Consider the following 16,869-nt stretch of genomic DNA (forward strand, 5'->3'; position numbering starts at 1 on the left):
ATCATTAAAGCAGGAATGCTATGTGTTGCTGCTTGCATACTAACTGTTCTTTCCTGGCCTATTTTCCAGGAGTGATCAAAGTTTCAGGTCTAGAGTGAATGAACTTCACCAGCACTTGTACAAAACCAGATATCCAGCAGCTGAGCGAACCAGCAGAATGACAGCTCAGAGGAACCCAAGGAGACAGCTCTCCAAAAACCTCTCTGATAATCATCCCATGTCCGTCATGTTTTACTGGTCAGGGAGTTTGTGGGTCATGCTCCATGTACTGGGCCTTAAAACTGCACTAAAGTCCTAAACATTGCACTAAGGTCCTAGATTATATCATGGAATTCCAAGTGTGTAACTTAATGAGGCTCCTGCCTCATTCTGGTGGGTACCTGGGTCAATGTGAATCAGATGATACACAGAATAGGGAAATGCAGTAAGTCACAGAATCACCTTATCCCTACAGTATGGGGGCAAGCCATTTGGCCTATTGAGTCTACACCAATCCTCCAAGCAGCATTTCACCCAGCTCCCCTATTCCATCCCTGTAATCCTGCATTGCCCATGGCCAACTATCTAACCCTGCATATCTTTGGACTGTGGGAGGAAACCAGAGCACCCAGAGGAAACCCGTACAGATATGGGTAGAATGCACAAACTCCACACAGACAGTTGCCTGAGGGTGGAATCAAACCTAGGTCCATGTTGCAGTGAGGCAACAGTGCTAGCCACTGTGCCAACCTGACAGCCTTTGTTTTAACACTATCACTTTCTTGGTTTAGTCAGCTGCAGGGAGTTAAAATTTCCTGTGGAATATACAGCTTTAAAATTAAGACTGAATCATCTGCCTGCCCATGGTCCAACTTGTTCCACAGCCTGTAACCCTGCTGTGTCTGAATGTTAGGATTAATCAGTAATATAATACAGCTGGCTATTAAGGGCTCTCATGATGCTTCTGTCTCTGAGCCAGGAGGCCTGGGTTCAGTCCCAGCTGGTCCAGAGGAGTGTAATAATATCTCTGAATGGGTTAATGAGAAAATATCAAGAACTGGCTATTGGCTTGGGTTTATAACAAATGGTGCATGTAACGTAGTTTGTGCTTTTGGATGTAAGTTTGCTCACTAAGCTGGAAGGTTCATTTCCAGATGTTTCGTCACCCAATTAGGTAACATCTTCAATGGGCCTCAGGCGAAACACTACTGATCATTCCTACTTTCTATATGTTTGGGTTTCTTTAGGTAGGTGTTGTCAAAGAAACCCAAACATTTAAATAGAAAGCAGGAATGATCAGCAGTGCCTTGCCTGGATGCCCACTGAAGATGTTACCTAGTATGGTAACAAAACGTCTGGAAATGAACCTTCCAGCTCGGTGAACAAACCTACACCCAGCACTTCAACCTGAGCTACAAATCTTCTCAAAGCTCACTATTTTATGCTATCATCCAAATCAAACTTCACACCCCTTTTCTACAATCTAAATGAGCTTAATATTCTTGAGTAAATGTTTTATCACTTCCAATGCAATAGTCCACCAAAGAGTCATTTCACACATAGGCAGAATTTAAATGAAGGATGGGGAAACCACTTACTATCGGAATATATTTCACATATTGAATCAAACATTCCTGCTTGTGGTGCAAGGATTTCCAATAGTCCATAAACATTTTAACAACTGGGGAGGTATATTTCCTGTCGTAATTTATGTGATTTTCAGCAGTATGTCCAGATTCGGGCATTATGATTCAAGATAGCCAGGACATACAATGTACGACTAATGCATAGCCTTGATGTATTTCACATCAGAAACTCTTATTATAAGCATGCGCCTCCCAACCAATAAACCCAGCTTCAATCTGTCAATGCATCTATAAGGAGAGCAAGCAATTAAATACATAATTAATATACAATTTAACATAAAAGGGGTCTTGAGTTGAAATGAATTTAGTCGATGCTTAGCACGGAATGTCCTCTTGGCAAAAAAGTTGAATTCGGAAGAGGGTCAAGGCCCATTAAAGGGCTGATTGCCACTTAGTTTTCCTGCTGGCACTCTGAAGAGGCTGCAAACAAAAACCAAGAGACTGTCTGGCAATTTGGTGGCTGGCGCATGTGTCACAAGTGCAGAACTTCAGCAAACATCTTAAAATTCCCTGCTTTCAAACAGTTTCCAATAGAAGATGGTTCAAACATTCTACTCACACTCACACACATACACAAACCCTCTCACAGACACTCATAAGCCCCCCCGCTCCCCCCACACACACACCCACATGCACACATACACATATAGGTTTGTGGGGTGAATTTGTACTTGCAGAATTACATTTTACTTTGCTCAAAAACTGCATGAATCCATGTAAAATTCTATAAATCCATTTTTTTAGATTAGAATAGTCTGACCATTGTGGCACAGACAGACTCACAGGGAGTTAACACCTTCAATACCTTATCCGGGCCGACATGGTGCCAATTGTTAAAGTGCACTTGAGAATGTAACTTTTAAAAAAGGTTTTGAGATTTACATATGAAAGAAGTGAAGCCAACATGGTCATTCTAAAAGATGAGAGACTTAACAAACAATTCGGGTCTTTTTGCAATATATGATTTCAGTTACACCACACTGTAAACTTTTGCTATAAATTCTGTGTCTTACAATCCTATTCTCCACAACCACCTGATGAAGGAGCGGCGCTCCGAAAGCTAGTGCTTAGAAATAAACCTTTTGGACTATAAACTGGTGTGTGATTTTTGACTTTGTCCACCCCTGTCCAACAACAGCATCTCCAAATCATGACTATCTTCAAGATCTGCATTTATTTTATCAGTAGATTGTTGGCAAATTTATTGAGCCTGTGCATAGACAACACAAGAATGCAATGAGCTGCAATATTGAACTATTAAACTGCAAAATCCTTGATTTAGCATGACCTCTGAAACACAATACATCCAATCGGCAGCCATCTCACAGACTGCAATATGGTGGTAAACTTGGCGATATACTGAAGTGCTTGCAGTGGGTCTTATTCCAATGATTTACTGTCTCCAAGGGGAAAATGTCATCAACTGCACCACAGTTAGCATCTTCTTAAAATTAGAAAAGGCTTATTTATTAGAAACCTGGGGGATGATTTTGCTCCCATACATCTCCTTATTCTCTCTGGGCAAAGTCAGACACAATGCATTCAATGTAAGATGATCTGACCCCAACTATGTTTGGAGATTAGCACAGAGAAAATGCATTTCAGAGGTAGGTTCATCTTTACTACTTCCTTTTGTCTGCAATCACCCACTGTAACAACAAAAACATTAGTCAGCTGCTAATGGACTACAACCTCCCATTACCATTTAATTGAATTAGCATCACTGAAACATGACTCTCATTTGTCTGTATCAACATTCTCCCATTCACTCCCCCTGCCACCACTCAACTGGCCAGCAACATCCTCAGGAATTGAACTGAATTCTAAATGCTGAGGTAAATGCAGTGGCTGCAACAGCAGTTCAGAGGCTGCAAATCCTGCAAAATGACTCACCTTCCCAAGGCTCTCAGGCACCTCCAAGGTACAAGAAGTGTCTGAGATGTGATGAGTTACTCCCCATTTGCCTGATGGTCAAATGCAGGTGATTTCTCTTTATTATTTCATTTATAACTGGTGGTTGCAGTCTTTTATTTTAGTGGTTGTCCTAGTAATAAGACAATGCATTACTAAGGTGAATTTTGGTTTACCATCTATTCAGCTGCTCTAATTTGTTTTCTCACAAAACCGACTACAAGGTTATAAGGAGAAGGTTTACAGACTGATGCATTCAATGGGCAGATTGTCTTATAAGAATATGTTGGACAGGCTCGGTACCTTTACCTGCCAGAATTTGGAAGAGGAAAAGATTCCAATCTATTAGATCCTGAGGAGTCTTTGATAGGATGGATGTGGAAAGGATATTTACTCATCGGGGAGAATTTAGAACTAAATATTGTTGTTTAAAAATACCAAGCAAAAAAAAAATCAGTAAAAGTGATAAATTACACATACAGTTCTGATTCATCTTATGCACTTCTAAATGGAGCTCCAGTGTCACATGTCTATTTCTGAGGATTGTGGGTTTATTGCCCATGGGAAGGCTTGCTCATTTAAGTTAAAAGTCATACGACACCAGTTTATAGTCCAACAGGTTAATTTGGAAGTACAAGCTTTTGGAGCGCTGCTCTACCTGATGAAGGAGCAGTTAGCTGAAAGCTTATACTTTCAAATAAACCTGTTGGACTATAACCTGGTGCGGTATGATTTTTAACTTTGTCCACCCCAGTCCAACACCGGAACCTCCACATTGTTGCTCATTTAAGACAGAGATAGGGAGAATATTTTTCTCACATGAATCTTTAACTCTCAGCTTCTGCTGCCTTTTAAGTAAGAGAGTACCTGAAGGTTTTATAAGCAAAGATTGACAAGTTTTGTTCAGCAAAGGGATGAAAGGCCCCAGGAGTAGAAAAGAATGTGGAGTAATCAGATCAGTCATGGTCTTATTGAATGGCATAGCAGGGTCAAGGGGCTGAGTGGCCTCCTTCTGCTTCGAAGATGTGTGATTGTATGTACCTGTGATATGTTGACACTGCCGGCAGAGAACTGCATTGCTACATGTGTTTACAGTGGAATGGGTTCAATGACATGACAGGGCTTATGCCCGAAACGTCGAATCTCCTGTTCCTTGGATGCTGCCTGACCTGCTGCGCTTTTCCAGCAACACATTTTCAGCCCTGATCTCCAGCATCTGCAGTCCTCACTTTCTGCTAGTATTTCTTGTCTTTGCCTTGTCTACAAACTTTTAAACTGTGAGAAGGTGACATCAGCCTGGTTTTGTTGGCCTCGCTGTCTGCTGATGTAACACCAGGTAGCAAGCCAATCGGGAGACAAAACACCAAACTGTCTGCAAAACTAACACATACCTGCTTGAGTACATCGCCCAGAGTGCAGGGAAGTGGGAGGTGACGGTACCATCATATTGATATTATGTCCTTACTTTAAATATTATCTCGCCTTTGGCTCGGCTTCAAAGATCAAAATTGTGAAGAGAAACCTTTACAGCAGAAAAGAACTTGATTTTCCCTTTCCAGCAATTCAATATGACTGCTGACTAGGCGAGGACAGAAAGGGCACATCTGCTGTCAGTCATACAATGTATTGGTTTCTCAAAGTGTCAACAGACATGAATATGTTGTAAACAATGATATGTAACAGTAGAAACATCAGTCAGAAAGGTATAATGTTGCGTAGAGAAGAAAAAGATTTTGTTTTTTTTAAGGATGGTTACGATCTCCTAGGCTTGTTTTCATAGAATCCCTACAGTATGGAAACAGGCCCTTCAGCCCAACAAGTCTCCACCGACATTCTGTTGAAAATCCCACCCAAACCCATTCCTGTATATTACCCCTGACTAATGCACCTAACCTACACATCCCTGAACACAATGGGAAATTTAGCGTGGCCAATTCACCTAACCTGTATATCTTTGGATTATGGGAGGAAACCCACACAGACACAGGGAGAATGTGCAAACTTCACCCAGACAATCACCTGTAGCTGGAATTGAACCCGGGTCCCTAGCGCTTGATGCCTTTCAAGCTTTTTGGAAGTTCATTCTTGAGCCTGCATTTATTGCATATCCCTAGTTGTCCGAGGTGAAAAGATGGTGGTCAGCTGCTTTCTTGAACCGATGCTGTCCATGTGCTGTTGGTAGACCCATGTTGTTAGGGAGGAGTTCCCAGGAGGAATGGAGATATATTTCCAAGTCAGGCTGGTGACTTGGAGAGGAATTTGCAGGTGATGGGGGTCCATGTACCTGCTGCCATTGTCCATCTAGATGGAACTGATAGTAGGGTTGGAAGGTGCTGTCTAAGGATCTTTGGTGAGCTTCTGCAGTGTGTCTTGTGGACGGTACTCACTGCTGCTACTGAGCATCAGTGGTGGAGGGAGTGGGTATTTGGTGCCAGTCAAGTTGGCTGTTTTGTCTTGGTCGTTTCCAATAATTTTGGAGAGCTGTTACTGACAATATTCTATGTTAGTTTATTAAATATTTGCCACCTCATAGCACAAGTGCAAGACTGAAAGCCGAGCTCAAGATCAGATTCATATTAGCTGTGACACATTGAGACATAGGTCAGGATGTGTGTAAGACATAACACTTGAGATAAAATCTTTTCTGACCTGTGAAGGTGGATGGGAGACAGGACTGATGGGAAATTAGAAAAGTCCATGTAGTGTTAACAGCCTGACATGTTCCTGCTTCTACAAGATTTTGACAGATGAAGGTGATCAATGAAAGCAGTTACTGATGGCAATGGGTCACACTCACTGTAGTCTCAGCATTGAAGAGGAACCTATTGCTAATGATGCACTGGCATTGATTGGACAGGTGAAGATGAAACCACACAATGTCAGTCCCGAGGAGTTGGACAGTCTATGACAATTGCTGGAGAAGAAGCATGATCAACTTTGCCCAATGCTGCAGGAAGATCAAAAAGGACATGCTGAGATAATGCTCTAAAGCTACTGTTAGTTACGTTAGTGAGGGGCTTTTCCAGTACTCTGCAGCATCCTTCAATTGGTCTAATTGTCTAAAGGCTAGAAAGAGGAAAATATCAGACGGAGTCACTGTGCTTGATCAATGTTCACCATCTTATCATCCATCAACATAATGACCAGCTAAGCGAAATTCTTGAGGGCATCCAAGGACCCTATCTCAGTGCCTTGAACTTCAGCTCCTGATTTGCCAGAATAATTCCCATTGCTGTAAACTCAATGTAGGATAAAGTGCCCCAGAAGCATGGACTTTTGTTTTGGGTGTGTGGGTGTGAGCTGGAGTTGTGTCTGCTGCCCTAAGTAAAGTTGAGAAGTGACCACAGGGGGCTGCCTGGAATGAAGACAGGCCATGAGATCACATGACTGTAAGCTATAGGAGCCCATGTAGGCCATTCTACCCATCGAGTGTGCTCCACCATTCAATGAGATCATGGCTGATCTGATAACTCTCAACCCCACTTTCCTACATTTTCTCCATAACCCTCAATCATTCCCTCAATGATCCAATACTAACTAAAAGGGCTGGTAGGATTCATGTTGAAATTAAATAAAACTGTCCATTGATATATTCACTATTTCAAAACAAAATAATGTGAATTTCTTTTTTTAAAAAGTCACAACATTTAACTTTCCTCAAATGCATACAGTCACTTGAAAGAAGTGAGGCTTACAATTAAATACTGAACTGACAGGCACCACACTGTGATAATGGTAGGTATGAAATCTGTTATACAGCACTAATTTAATAATGATGGCCCACAGGCTTAGTTTAAGAAAGATTGAAAAAGCAAGCTCTGTTTTGTTTTAGTACTGCAGTCCATTTTTTTAAATGTTTTGAATTTTAAAGGGATGCCTTTAAATGCCCTCCATGGTTTGACAACATTCAATGGTTTTCTTGATAGTCTCTTGATGTAACTAATTAACTTAACTAAATTCCAAACACTTTCACAATTCCACACATTCACCTTTACCAATCCCAAATGGCACTTCAACCCTTCCAAAGGGTACCTTATCTCTCCCTAAAGGCACCAGACCTCTTAACAAAGTGTACCTGGGCCTTATCCAAAAGAATAACTTTCCTCTTACAAACAGGCATCCAAACTCTCAGAAGAACTTATGGTTTGTTTCGATTTTCTTTGATAGGTGCAATGTGCACATGTCATGTTTTGGATATCAGACTAACAAAACTTGGATCAGACTTAAGGCAACTGCAGTTTAACTTATGCAGCTGTTTCCATGGACCACAGATGTACAAAGGAAATCTCACTCGTACCTCACTCTCCACCTCCCTGGACAATATGGTGGGGGCATGTTTTGATGAAGAACTTTTAGAGTTGGTCTTCCAGCATCATTTTGTTTAAACCAGATACCTCTGTCTGGCCAAAAGGTGAGGCCTGTGAGTCTGATACTTCTACCGAGAAGTGTAGAGGAGAATTATTGTATATAAATATATTTATACCAAAATAACAAGTGGATACTTCAACTAATATTATGAAGTCAAACAGTGAATTTTTAAATTATGACTCATCTCATCAGAATCCTTTACGGAACATTTTAATGCTCCACAATATTGATTAACATTTCTCCATACATTTGTTCTGTAATTTGTGTTAATTTGATAGAGACACTTGCTGTCACCTCTTAGAAATCTAACTGAATTTCCAAAAGATCAGCAGATGCTGTGCATGCAAGTATTTTCAGACCATAGTGATCATGGGTTTGTGCATGGGAAATCATGTCTCACAAACTTGATTGAGTTTTTTGAAGAAGTAACAAAGAAGATTGAAGAGGGCATAGCAGTAGATGTGATCGATACGGACGTCAGTAAGGCGTTCGACAAGGTTCCCCAAGGGAGACTGATTAGCAAGGATAGATCTCACGGAATACAGGGAGAACTAGCCATGTGGACACAGAACTGGCTCAAAGGTAGAAGACAGAGGGTGGTGGTGGAGGTCTGTTTTTCAGACTGGAGGCCTATGACCAGTGGAGTGCCACAAGGATCGGTGCTGGGTCCTCTACTTTTTGTCATTTACATAAATGATTTGGATGTAAGCATAAGAGGTACAGTTAGTAAGTTTGCAGATGACACCAAAATTGGAAGTGTAGTGGACAGCGAAGAGGGTTACCTCAGATTACAACAGGATCTTGACCAGTTGGGCCAATGGGCTGAGAAGTGGCAGATGGAGTTTAATTCAGATAAATGCAAGGTGCTGCATTTTGGAAAAGCAAATCTTAGCAGGATTTATACACTTAATGGTAGGGTCCTAGGGAGTGTTGCTGAACAAAGAGACCTTGGAGTGCAGGTTCATAGCTCCTTGAAAGTGGAGTCACAGGTAGATTGGACAGTGAAGAAAGCGTTTGGTATGCTTTCCTTTATTGATCAGAGTATTGAGTACAGGAGTTGGGAGGTCATGTTATGGCTATGCAGGACATTTCTCTGAAATCTCGTCCTTGGCCCCTCCAGCAATTCTGGTCTCCTTCCTATCGGAAAGATGTTGTGAAACTTGAAAGGGTTCAGAAAAGATTTACGAGGATGTTGCCAGGGTTGGAGGATCTGAGCTACAGGGAGAGGCTGAACTGGCTGGGGCTGTTTTCCCTGGAGCTTCGGAGGCTGAGGGGTGACCTCATAGAGGCTTACAAAATTATGAGGGGCATGGATAGGATAAATAGACAAAGTCTTTTCCCTGGGGTTGAGGAGTCCAGAACAAGAGAGCATAGGTTTGGGGTAAGAGGGGAAAGATATAAAAGAGATCTACAGGTCCACCTTTTCACACAGAGTGGTACGTGTATGGAATGAGCTGCCAGGAGATGTGGTGAAGGCTGGTCCAATTGCAACATTTAAGAGGCATTTGGATGGGTATATGAATAGGAAGAGTTTGGAGGGATATGGGCCGGGTGGTGGCAGGTGGGACTAGATTGGGTTGGGATATCTGATCAGTGTGGACAGGTTGGACCGAAGGGTCTGTTTCTATGCTGTACATCCCTATGATTCTATGACTGTTATTCCCGCAATGCTAGTTCTGCCAATAATTGAAGATCAAGCTCCTTATTTCTTTTTCTGACCTGATTTGACATTGAAATTCCCACTTTAATTTACACTTCTTTCTCAGTGCTTGGACAAGTTTTTTTTTAGTTAAAGAGATACACAATAGGTTGCTCTGCTCCTGAACAAGTCTGATATGCTGTATTTTCTTCACAGCAATGCATCAATTTATTGTATGCTTAAAATATGCAAGAACGGATGTAATTGATGGCAGATACCACATTGTGGATCATTGAGAATAGGAATGTGTTCAATACATTGTTTACTGTGCTTGTTGGTAGGAAGATAAAGGACTCACTACCCAAGATAAACTATCAGAATTTTGAGACAGTCATGGATTACTGAAACCTGATGAATTAGGACCTGTAGTTGACATTTGTAATTGATATGTAGAACTGCTAGTGACACTTTTGTCTCCAGAACAATCCATTAGGATACTTCCCAGATATCAACCTGTTTCCCCTCTCCAAATACTTCAGAGGTAACAGGTGATTTGTTCCATGGGACACACTACCTGCCTGCCGGGCCAAGTCAACAGGAAATGTTAACACAGTTCTGTTGGGGCATCATTAATGAATGCAATTTGAGACTTTTGCTTCAACCTATGTTATGTCTGGCTTTAATCTAATTCATTTATAGTTTATTAATAAGCAGCAGCTCTGTGGGAAAATGAATATCTAATTTCCCAGCAGCCCTTTTCTTTATATTAAGTTACCCCTTATATGAAGTAAGGGCATAGACCTGAAGGAAGCGTTTTAAATTGGGATTTTCCAGTCTTGACCTTGAGTCACAATCTTCCCAGTCCCTTATGATGTTTGCCTTAAGATTACTGAGGATCTAAGTTTGCTAAATTTGCACTTACATTCTCTCTTTGGTTTACTTCATCATCTTCCCTTCTCCTCCCCGTTGACTTAGAAAGGTCATATTTTTATGATTTAATTTCATGCTGTTTACTTAATGGTGTAAAAAAAAATTACTAGTTAAGGTTATAGAAGTTTCTTCTTCGTGGAAGCCATATTATCCTGCTCTGGATAATTTAAACATACTCCCAATTACATGTCAGCGATGGTTGGATAGTTCCCTTACCAGGAGAAAGTGAGGACTGCAGATGCTGGAGACCAGAGCTGGAAAAGCGCAGCAGGTCAGGCAGCATCCAAGGAACAGGAGATTCGGGCATAAGCCCTTCTTCAGGTAGTTCCCTTACCAGACTCAACAATGACACCATACCTAATTCACTGCAAATCAAATCTTTGAATCTTTGATGGCATTTCTGTGGTTTATGTTGTTTCTAACAAGGTTACTAGTAGCTATAATTGGTTTCACTTTTGAACTATAATCCTATAACATATTCAAATACCTATATTGCTCCAAGCACTTCTTATTCAATATTCTTGTATCTATGCTCAGTTTTACTGAAGGAATTTGATGAATTGTAAACTGCTCTTCCTTTGTTATCTTCTTCAGTCTGAAACAAGACGATTGCAGGTGTGTTGAGATATATCAGTCTCCACAATGATTATTTGATTTTGATCGTCATGGGTTCAATCCAGCACCATAGCTAGTCTTGTCTGTGATGTCCAGAAAAAGTTCTTTGTTTGAGATAGATGCGTTAGAACATTGCGCTCTTGTTTGATCATTCCCATAAATTTTTATTGTTCAGTTTGACATTAAGGTGGATCAGAACCGTGTGAGAAACCTGTTTCAAGTCACCCACTTTCAGAAATACATAGGGGAAAGCCAGTTCAACTGTGATCTATGTGTTCTCATGGAAGAAGGTGTGTGTGCGGGCTGAGGTGCTGGAGTGGCCTAGTGGGCTGAGGGTCTTGTGAACAGAACCTGGATTCAAGCATGACCATGCAATAGAAGTCACATTCAATGAATCATCCATTAGTCATCCCTGCATTGCAGGTACGAAACTCCTTACTCTGAGTGTTGAAAGCCAGTTAGTTAACAAGCCAGTCAAAAGGAAACAGGACAAGAAAGACTTGCTTACCCTGAGTGCTCCAAGCCAACCATAATCAATAGGAAACAGGACAAAAGAATTTTTAGTCGCCCGCAAACCCGGGAGTCCCGAAATCGATGGTTTAACTATGAACGTTTCATCATCCACTCCTCATGAATGACATGTATGGACTGGTATTACATATTTTAACTTGCACTTAATCTTGGCTTTCTCCTGAATTTAATGTGCGTGTGGTGTTAATATTCAGTTTTGCATTTAATAGCTAATAATATCAATCAAGAAAGGCTGGTTGGCTTGGCTCCTTTTAACACATAAATCCATTTGGTCCAAGCAAAAGTCATTTGCAAGGGAGGGGATTCTTTTTAAATTAGCAAGTGAGGTGGGGGGGAGTGAATAAAAAGGGGAGCTGATTGATCTCTTCGCACCCAGGTGATTGACAGTTTATAATTGTATCCCATTTGGAACCCTGACCAACTTGATAAACCTTGGTCAGGATCTCGTTGTAATTCCAGTTGTTTATAATATGCTGCACCGTCATAGGTCAGATAAAGTTCAATGGTTCAACACAGGTTTTAAAGATGTCTTTGCTCCATCTAATAGTCATGCTGCACCGTGATGAGGGCAAGCGTTAAACTGGAATGAAGCTAAGCCGCTATGGGTGACTATGTATCCAGTTTAAGTTGGAATGTTTTATTTTACAGGGCTTAAACCTCTAACATCGTCACAGCAAAACATTTTAAATAATATTCTTCGGTGAAGTGTCCATATGTAGTTGTGAGAGATGGTAATACTGTAAAATGGAAAGCATTTCTACCCTTTGTTAATGGAGTCCATATAGAACAAAGCCAAAGCAAATAGATGTCAAATAGCTGAGGTTCAAAGGTCATTCCATCATGTCCTGACAATATGGTTTAATACGATCCTTGCCCAGCTATTGCACCTATGCAGAGCAAAAAGTCTAATTTAATTAGAAATGAGAGTCTTCTTTTAATGAGAATTTAAAACTAAACTGACTAGGAACTACACAAATTAAAGACATAGAGGTGGTGAGTAAACTGCAGTAGAGGCAAAAATATAAGGCGATAAGAAATAAAAGTGTGGATGGATTCGGGGAAAGGGAGTTGACTTCAATCTTTTTGAAATATTTTGTCAGGGTACTAGGGCAAAAGTCAGATATTGTCACCATGGTTCTAGGCCCCCTGGAAAGGTAAGAGCTGTATGGAGATTGTATGGAACCACCTGATGAAGGAGCAGTGCTCCAAAAGCTAGTGCTTCCAAATAAACCTGTCGGACTACAACCTGGTATTGTGTGATTTTTAACTGTATGGAGATTGTTGGCTTTCTGTTGACATGAGAACTGGAAATGTAAACCTGAACATTAATGTTGGTAAACTATCTAATTATGGAAATGTATAACTACTTTCTTAAGATTTTCAAACACATTTTCCAGAGGACAATAATCAGCAGTGGGAATGCTAGCTATTTTTATGCGCACTCTTTTTCAGGTTCAGAAAAGCTGAGGCAAATTGTGGTGACTTTATCACTATCCCAACTGTAGTCATTTAACAAAAAAAATCATTCCCAGTATCTGAGCAATTCCAGAATTTATTGTCCATCCCAAGTTCCCATGAAAAGTTGGTGGTGAACTGTAACAGACTGAAGATTAAGTCTGGGACCAACTGGTCTCTGTGGCTCAGTTACGTCTTAAGCTAAACAGAATGAGCTGGAAAATAAACTGCTCCAGAATTCACAGGATAAATGTGTAAAACCAGCAGATGTTTGACTTTATGCACCAGAGTAAGACTTTGTAGAATTTATTTATAAAGTTTACAGATCAGTCTGAGGGATCATAGCACTACAATAAACATGATAAAAAGCAGGAATTTTAATATTTATAATTCCAAAGGCAATTTGCAAAGCACTGAGAGTTTTTGTTATACAGACAAATATTCAGAGACACGCGATCAACGCCTGCAAATTAGAAATACTTGCAATCTTTAACTTTACTCTGCTTTAATGCTATAATTCTTAGCTGCAATTAGTTTCATTTTTTTCAAAAATAGAAAACAGAACTAGTGCTAATGAGTTGAAAATTAAGGGAATGTGGAAGGAAGAAATCATTGCATAGAATCTAGAGCTGCCTGAACGACTTGGTATAATGGGAAATGCGACAGAATCACATGAGAAGTGTAGCAATGACTATCTCGACATCAGGAGCAAAGCACTGTATCTTTTAAATATGTTCTGGGTGATGAAGCAAGATTCTTGCCAGGCAGCAGCAAATTTTCTGTTTGAGGGGTGGTTATCATTGCTGGTTAACAACCTGATTAACTGCTGAGTTTGCCTCAATAACATGCGTACTTCCTATCCACCACCTTTCACAAGCAAAATCAGTACCAAGTATCTTGGTATAGATGTCAGAGCGGGTACATCGTGACTGCAGCTCACCATTCACTCTCATGAACCTTTGTACTGGATATCAGGCACAAACCTGTTAGTGCTAACTGTATAGGCACCAGCTGTACACACTTGACATCCATCGACATTGACATCCAACATGTGCTCGCTTCAAGGCACATCTCTGATCCATTCATAGGATCCTTCTGCACTTCAGGTGGGACAGCATCTATCATTGTAATGCTGCAGCAAGGACACTGTATGCTCAGGGCTATGCACCCAGTTCACAGACTGTACCAGGCTTCACCCCTGGGCTGGTCCCTTGCCCATCTACTGTTCACTAACTTTGAGTCTTCCTGGATGCTCACTGCATTCCTGCCTTGCATTGCCTTGTCTTTTTTGTGCTTTGTCCTTCAACCTGAGATACCAGGCTTGTAGTACTGCTGTCTTGCCTTGTTGTGCTGTTAAATGCTGTCACAGACCAGGAGGTTTGTCATGATTTGTCAGGAGTCCTGAGCCAAGTCAAGGGAGCTAACCATTAGTCAGAGGGGGTTCAAGTATGTCAAGTATAACCCTGATAGCAGTCCAGGGCTTGGACGCAGTCAGCCACTCTGATATTCAGAATCATGAACCTCTTATTTGGGTGATTAGCTGGATGTTGTGTAGGCCACAGCATCTTGGCTCTTTCTGTCCCATTGTAAATTTTTCAAGTTTCAAGACATTTACTGTAACAAACAAATTAAAAGCAACATTGAATGAATATTAAATTTATAGGGAACCTATACAATAAAGTACAGAAATGTTTCCCCATTTTAACTTTAGAACAAGTAAAAATTTCATTCCACTATTACATTTTACACTTGCTCCTGAATGGATATCTCATTCTCTAGGATTTAGACCAAAGTAACTCTCAGCTCCCATAGCTTTGCTTCATTTATTTTCTTAACAGAGCTGATTAACTTCAATTTTCCAAACTGACTTTCATGGGGGGGGGGGATGAATTGGAGATTTTCCCCACTAGCTAAGATAGACAAATCTTCCAATTTTGCTTAAATCCTCATGAACTTGGTCTCTTCAATTTTTTTTAATTAACTTGAGAACGTTGCTGGCTTGGCCAGCATTAATTGCATGTCTCACGTTGCCCTTGAGGGGGTGGTGGTGAGCTGCTTTCTTGAACTGCTCCATTCCATGAGTGTGAGCTCCCATCCACATTTGATGTGTGAATCATCAGGCCAGAATTTCTATGCTGAAGCTGTATTTCTGGCAGCATCTATCTTTCTCCTCTCTCCCTCTTTCACCCAGATTTTTGTGAACTGATCTGCAACTCCTGTATAGATCTGCATGCCAGAACAAGTATTTTGGTTCATACGCCCACCTCTGCTGATCTGGAGTCTGAGAATCCCAGGCCATTATATTTAAAAGCAGTAACTAAAGGAGTACAGTAGCCCACCCCTGTACCCGCAGGAGATACGTTGCAAAACCTACAGCAGAAGCCCGAAATGGTGGGTAGGAGTGAGCCAATTCATTTAAATGGGAAGGTCAACTTCCCGGCAGCCTCCTGGTCCCTGGTTCTAGAAGGTCTCCTATTATATATTCAGGTTGCGATAAATCACCGGTAATTGAAACTGGCGGATAACGATTCCGCGGATATGGGTGTCGCCCTGTAATCTTATTAAGGATGGGAAAGCAATGTAATAATTGAGGTTCTGTGTTCCTGTGATATGGGAGACATGTCTTCCCCTAGTTATTGTTCTATAATGTACTTTGTAAAATTTTGTATGATGAGATGGGGATAGATGGGCTTAAAGTCTCCTGCTCTGTCTTTACTAAATCCATTTTCTTCACAATTTATTCATCAGTACTGACCAAATATCAATGGTACCTGAGGATTGTGGATGCTTGTAGAAAGGTTACAGTCAGCATTTTCCGGAGAAGAAGGAAGAAATGCCTCAAAAGGAAAGCTAACTGAATTGTAATCTGTGTCTTCATACCAAAAACACTACTTTATCTGTATTTTCATTTGCAAAGACTTTGTGATTCAGGGAATATAACACAAGCTGAAAATAACAGCATTTTATGCAAGGAATTATAAGCAAAGTACTGATCACAGTGTACAAAGTTGCTGGGATCCTTGTATTTTCTGCTTTTCATCAATTTAAACAACAATTTCTTGTAATGCATGGAAACGGTTGCTTCTTAAGGCCAAACCAGTGAAAACTGAATACTCAAGTTTTCATGATTCAGAGAGAATAAATTTGCTGTATTCGGCATGTTATTCCATTTAACCATGATGGTGCTGGTGTTGGACTGGGGTGGACAAAGTTAAAAATGACACAACACCAGGTTATAGTCCGACAGGTTTATTTGGAAGCACTAGCTTTCGGAGTCTGGCTCCTATGCCAAATAACTAGTGGGGCAGGATCATAGGGCACAGAATTTATAATAAAAGATCAAAGTATCATATAACTGATGCGATGTATTGAACAAACCTAAGATGCTGTTAAGTCTTTAATCACTTAGAATGGGATTGCAGGTTTCGATTCTCCCAGTTGAAAAACACTTCAGTGGTCAAGGACATTTGGCCTCAGATCTTTGGCTGACTGTCCTCCAAGGCAGCCTTTGGGATATGCAACAAGGCAGGGCTGCTGAACAGAGGTTGATAGCCAAGTTCGGTACCCATGAGGATGGCCTTAACTGGGATCTTGGGTTCTTGTCACACTACAGGTGACCTCACCACACTATACACTCTCACACGCACTCACATGGGAGCATACATACGCACACACTCTTACATACGATCACACTCAGATATACCCTCTCTCTTACACATGCTGTCTCTCTCAGAAGCACGCACCCTCCCACACTCACACTCATGTGCACACCATTCCACAGACATATACAGAGAA

This window comes from Hemiscyllium ocellatum, chromosome 12, assembly GCF_020745735.1.
Source record: "Hemiscyllium ocellatum isolate sHemOce1 chromosome 12, sHemOce1.pat.X.cur, whole genome shotgun sequence".
Taxonomy (NCBI): domain Eukaryota; kingdom Metazoa; phylum Chordata; class Chondrichthyes; order Orectolobiformes; family Hemiscylliidae; genus Hemiscyllium; species Hemiscyllium ocellatum.